This window comes from Pseudophryne corroboree, chromosome 2 (genome assembly GCF_028390025.1).
Source record: "Pseudophryne corroboree isolate aPseCor3 chromosome 2, aPseCor3.hap2, whole genome shotgun sequence".
Classification (NCBI taxonomy): Eukaryota; Metazoa; Chordata; class Amphibia; order Anura; family Myobatrachidae; genus Pseudophryne; species Pseudophryne corroboree.
The window spans coordinates 1,009,385,574-1,009,391,882 of record NC_086445.1 but is presented as its reverse complement, the minus strand read 5'-3'; positions in this window follow the sequence as shown (position 1 = coordinate 1,009,391,882).

Sequence of the window (6,309 nt, the reverse complement as noted above, 5' to 3'; positions counted from 1 at the left end):
GAGGAATTATTTGGGGATGGTCTCTCGGACCTAGTTTCCACAGCAACGTCTGGGAAGTCAGCATTTTTACCCCATGTCCCCTCACAGCCTAAGAAGGCGCCGTTTTATCAGGTTCAGTCCTTTCGGACCCAGAAAAACAAGCGTGGAAAAGGCGGGTCTTTTCTGTCCAGAGGCAGAGGTAGGGGGAAAAGGCTGCAACAAACAGCAGGTTCCCAGGAGCAAAAGTCCTCCCCCGCTTCTTCTTCCAAGTCCGCCGCATGACGGTGGGGCTCCACAGGCGGAGCCAGGTACGGTGGGGGGCCGCCTCAAGAATTTCAGCGATCAGTGGGCTCGCTCACAGGTAGATCCCTGGATTCTTCAAATAGTATCTCAGGGGTACAAACTGGAATTCGAGGCATCTCCACCCCACCGGTTCCTAAAATCTGCCTTGCCGATTGCTCCCTCAGACAGGAAGGCGGTGCTAGCGGCAATTCACAAGCTGTATTCCCAGCAGGTGATAATCAAGGTACCCCTACTTCAACAAGGCCGGGGTTACTATTCCACACTATTTGTGGTGCCGAAACCGGACGGTTCGGTGAGACCCATTTTAAATTTGAAATCCTTGAACACATACGTAAAAAAATTCAAGTTCAAGATGGAATCGCTCAGGGCGGTTATTGCAAGCCTGGACGAGGGGGATTACATGGTATCCCTGGACATCAAGGATGCTTACTTGCATGTCCCCATTTACCATCCTCACCAGGAGTACCTCAGATTTGTGGTACAGGATTGCCATTACCAATTCCAGACGCTGCCGTTTGGACTGTCCACGGCACCGAGGGTATTTACCAAGGTTATGGCGGAAATGATGATACTCCTTCGAAAAAAGGGAGTTTTAATTATCCCGTACTTGGACGATCTCCTAATAAAGGCGAGGTCCAAGGAACAGTTGTTGGTGGGAGTAGCACTATCTCAGGAAGTGCTGCACCAGCACGGCTGGATTCTGAATATCCCAAAGTCACAGCTGGTTCCGACGACACGTCTACTGTTCCTGGGTATGATTCTGGATACAGTCCAGAAAAAAGTGTTTCTCCCGGAGGAGAAAGCCAGGGAGTTGTCATCTCTAGTCAGAGACCTCCTGAAACCAAAACAGGTATCGGTGCATCACTGCACGCGGGTCCTGGGAAAGATGGTAGCTTCTTACGAAGCAATTCCCTTCGGCAGGTTCCATGCCAGAATCTTTCAGTGGGACCTGTTGGACAAATGGTCCGGATCGCATCTTCAGATGCATCGCTTAATAACCCTGTCTCCAAGAACCAGGGTGTCTCTACTGTGGTGGCTGCAGAGTGCCCATCTTCTAGAGGGCCGCAGGTTCGGCATACAGGACTGGGTCCTGGTGACCACGGATGCCAGCCTTCGAGGCTGGGGGGCAGTCACACGGGGAAGAAACTTCCAAGGACTATGGTCGAGTCAGGAGACTTCCCTTCACATAAATATTCTGGAACTAAGGGCCATTTACAATGCCCTAAGTCAAGCAAAATCCCTGCTCCTACACCAGCCGGTGCTGATCCAGTCAGACAACATCACGGCAGTCGCCCATGTAAATCGACAGGGCGGCATAAGAAGCAGGATGGCAATGGCAGAAGCCACAAGAATTCTCCGATGGGCGGAGAATCATGTACTAGCACTGTCAGCAGTGTTCATTCCGGGAGTGGACAACTGGGAAGCAGACTTCCTCAGCAGACACGACCTCCACCCGGGAGAGTGGGGACTTCATCCAGAAGTCTTCCAGATGCTGGTAAACCGTTGGGAAAAACCACAGGTGGACATGATGGCGTCCCGCCTCAACAAAAAGTTAAAAAGATATTGCGCCAGGTCAAGGGACCCTCAGGCGATAGCTGTGGACGCTCTAGTGACACCGTGGGTGTACCAGTCGGTTTATGTGTTCCCTCCTCTGCCTCTCATACCAAAGGTATTGAGAATAATAAGAAAGCGAGGAGTAAACACAATTCTCGTGGTTCTGGATTGGCCAAGACGAGCGTGGTACCCGGAACTTCAAGAGATGATCTCAGAGGACCCGTGGCCTCTGCCGCTCAGACAAGACCTGCTACAGCAGGGGCCCTGTCTGTTCCAAGACTTACCGCGGCTGCGTTTGACGGCATGGCGGTTGAACGCCGGATCCTGAAGGAAAAGGGCATTCCGGAGGAAGTCATTCCTACGCTTATTAAAGCCAGGAAAGATGTTACGGCAAATCATTATCACCGCATATGGCGGAAATATGTTGCATGGTGCGAGGCCGAAAAGGCCCCAACAGAGGAATTTCAACTAGGTCGATTTCTGCATTTCCTGCAAGCAGGAGTGAATATGGGCCTAAAACTAGGCTCCATTAAAGTACAGATCTCGGCTCTGTCGATTTTCTTTCAAAAAGAACTAGCTTCAGTACCTGAAGTTCAGACATTTGTGAAAGGAGTGCTGCATATTCAGCCCCCGTTTGTGCCTCCTGTGGCACCTTGGGATCTCAACGTGGTGTTGAGTTTCTTAAAATCACATTGGTTTGAGCCACTAAAAACCGTGGATCTGAAATATCTCACGTGGAAAGTGGTCATGTTATTGGCCTTGGCTTCAGCCAGGCGAGTGTCAGAATTGGCGGCTTTATCATGTAAAAGCCCTTATCTGATTTTCCATATGGATAGGGCAGAATTGAGGACTCGTCCCCAGTTTCTCCCTAAGGTGGTGTCAGCGTTTCACCTGAACCAGCCTATTGTGGTGCCTGCGGCTACTAGGGACTTGGAGGACTCCAAGTTGCTAGACGTTGTCAGGGCCCTGAAAATATATGTTTCCAGGACGGCTGGAGTCAGAAAATCTGACTCGCTGTTTATCCTGTATGCACCCAACAAGCTGGGTGCTCCTGCTTCTAAGCAGACTATTGCTCGCTGGATTTGTAGTACAATTCAGCTTGCACATTCTGTGGCAGGCCTGCCACAGCCAAAATCTGTAAATGCCCATTCCACAAGGAAGGTGGGCTCATCTTGGGCGGCTGCCCGAGGGGTCTCGGCTTTACAACTTTGCCGAGCAGCTACTTGGTCAGGGGCAAACACGTTTGCAAAATTCTACAAATTTGATACCCTGGCTGAGGAGGACCTGGAGTTCTCTCATTCGGTGCTGCAGAGTCATCCGCACTCTCCCGCCCGTTTGGGAGCTTTGGTATAATCCCCATGGTCCTTACGGAGTTCCCAGCATCCACTAGGACGTCAGAGAAAATAAGAATTTACTCACCGGTAATTCTATTTCTCGTAGTCCGTAGTGGATGCTGGGCGCCCATCCCAAGTGCGGATTGTCTGCAATACTTGTAAATAGTTATTGCTAACTAAAGGGTTATTGTTGAGCCATCTGTTGAGAGGCTCAGTTGTTTTCATACTGTCAAACTGGATATAGTATCACGAGTTGTACGGTGTGATTGGTGTGGCTGGTATGAGTCTTACCCGGGATTCAAAATCCTTCCTTATTATGTCAGCTCGTCCGGGCACAGTGTCCTAACTGAGGCTTGGAGGAGGGTCATGGTGGGAGGAGCCAGTGCACACCAGGTAGTCATAAATCTTTCTAGAGTGCCCAGCCTCCTTCGGAGCCCGCTATTCCCCATGGTCCTTACGGAGTTCCCAGCATCCACTACGGACTACGAGAAATAGAATTACCGGTGAGTAAATTCTTATTTTTTTAGCAGTTGGGCAAAACCATGTGCACTGCAGGGGGGGGGGGGGCAGATATAACATGTGCAGAGAGAGATAGAGTTGGGTGTGGTGAGTTCAATCTGCAATCTAAATTGCAGTGTAAAAATAAAGCAGCCAGTATTTACCCTGCACAGAAACAAAATAACCCACCCAAATCTAACTCTCTCTGCAAATGTTATATCAGCCTCCCCTGCAGTGCACATGGTTTTGCCCAACTGCTAAAAAATTTCCTGCTACGATCAACTTGGAATTACCCCCATTGTGCCTTATAACCAATGCAGGGAAATAGCACTGATGATCCTATTTGAATGTATGTATCTCGACGTGCGGCGGGGTGAGGCAGGTGAGCAAGAGCCTTTCCTGTTATACTAACGTTTGTGCCAGAGTTTTGACTGTATAAAGTATATGAAAAATACTGATAATTTGTTAGAAATATATTTATAGCCAAAACTCTGGAGTAAAAAGTCTATGGCAGGTGAGGCAGTGCCTCACCTGTGTATCCTTTCCACACATCTCTAATCAAAACTCACCAGATTTCCAGGAGTTTATAATGCTGCACCTGTGTATAATGCCCAGATGTACGCTTTGGCTCATATATTGCATGTAAATCTGGCTCTGGTGCTAGCCACTGGCTCCTGAGCCATTTAGCTCACCGCACGTCCCTGGACTATCTCTGTTTTCTTTTTTTATCCCCAAGAATGTAGCAGCTATATAATGGGGATAACGTGCAATCAGGGAGATTGCTGGTCCAGAGGCGGAACTACCGCCAGTGCAACCAGTGCGTTGCACTGGGGCCCGCCTCTGTCCAGGGGCCCAAAGCATGTAATGAGTCAAACTGACTCATTACATCATTACATGCCGCTGTGTGCTGCGGGCAACCGCTGCCCGCAGCACACAGCCGCCCGGACAGAGAGGAGCAGCGGTACGGGGGAGAAGGAGGGAGGTGTAGGAGGGAGCCACAGCAGCGCTTTGTTACTGGTGGAGGCGCTGCTGCTGCTGCCCCTCTGCTTCACTATAGGCTGTCTTCCGAGAACAGTCTATAGTGAAGCAGAGGGGCAGCAGCAGCAGCGCCTCCACCAATAACACAGCGCTGCTGCGGCTCCCTCCTCCACCTCCCTCCTCCTCCTTCTCTCCTGCCCGGGAATCGTGACCAGAAGCTGCACCGAGGAGCCTGAGGCAGCGGAGAGGGTAAGTATAATTAATTGTTACTTTCTTTCTTTCTTTCTTTCTTTCTTTCTTTCTTTCTTTCTTTCTTTCTTTCTTTCCTTCTTGGGACTGCCTGCCGCAATGTGTAAAAAGGGGGAATCTGCTTGCCGCAATGTGTAAAAAGGGGGAATCGGAATCTGCCTGCCGCAATGTTTAAAAAGTGGGAATCTGCCTGATGTAATGTGTAAAAAGGGGGAATCTGCCTGCCGTAATGTGTAAAAATGGGGAATCTGCCTGATGTAATGTGTAAAAAGGGGGAATCTGTCTGCCGTAATGTGTAAAAAGGGGGAATCTTTGCCGCGATGTGTAAAAAGGGGGAATCTGCCTGACGTGATGTGTAAAAAGGGGGAATCTGCCTGCCGCAATGTGTATAAAGGGGGAATCTGCCTGCCGTAATGTGTAAAAAGGGGGACGCTGTCTGCCGTAATGTGTAACAAGGGCACGCTGTCTGCCGTAATGTGTAAAAAGGGGGACGCTGTCTGCCGTTATGTGTAAAAAGTGTACGCTGTCTGCCGCTATGTTTAACAAGGGCACGCTGTCTGCCGTTATGTTTAAAAGGTGTACGCTGTCTGCCGCTATGTGTAACAAGGGCGCGCTGTCTGCCGTTATGTGTAAAAAGTGCACGCTGTCTGCCGTTATGTGTAAAAAGGGGACGCTGTCTGCCGTAATGCGTAAAAAGAGGAATCTGTCCCCGTAAGGTGTAAAAGGGTCTCTACCTGGTGTAGTGGTGCTACTGTGCGGCGTAATTTGAATAATGGAGACTACTGTGCACCGTTTTATGAATTGGTATTATTTTTGGCCACACCCCTTCCCCATGAAGCCACGCCACTATGTATTTTTGTGCGTGCCTACGGCGCGCACTGCCCCTGTTTTGCATGCAGGGGTGGGGCTCCGATGCCGTTTCTTGCACACAGTGCTAAAATGTCTAGTTACGGCACTGTTGCCAGGTATCCATTTCTCTGGCCCTGAGCAGGTCCCCCTCACCAGATCCTCTCCAGGGGTGAGGGGGTGGACTTGGATGGGATGGGGGGGCCCAAAGCATTTTGTCGCACCTGGGCCCACCGCTCGCTAGTTCCGCCACTGTGCTGGTCTATTCAGGGAGTCAGAGAGATGGGTGTAGTATTGTATGCCGGCGGCTGGGCTCCCGGCGACCAGCATACCGGCGCCGGAATCCCAACCGCCAGCATATCAACAGCATGGCGAGCGCAAATAAGCCCCTTGTCAGCTCTCTGCGCTCGCCACGCTGCGGACACGGTATTTATTCTCCCTCCAGGGGGGTCGTGGACCCCCAAGAGGGAAATAAAGTGTCGGTATGCCGGCTGTCGGGATTCCGGCGCCGGTATACTGTGCGCCGGCAACCTGAAGACCACCCAGGGAGATTGCTGCTATTTCAGGG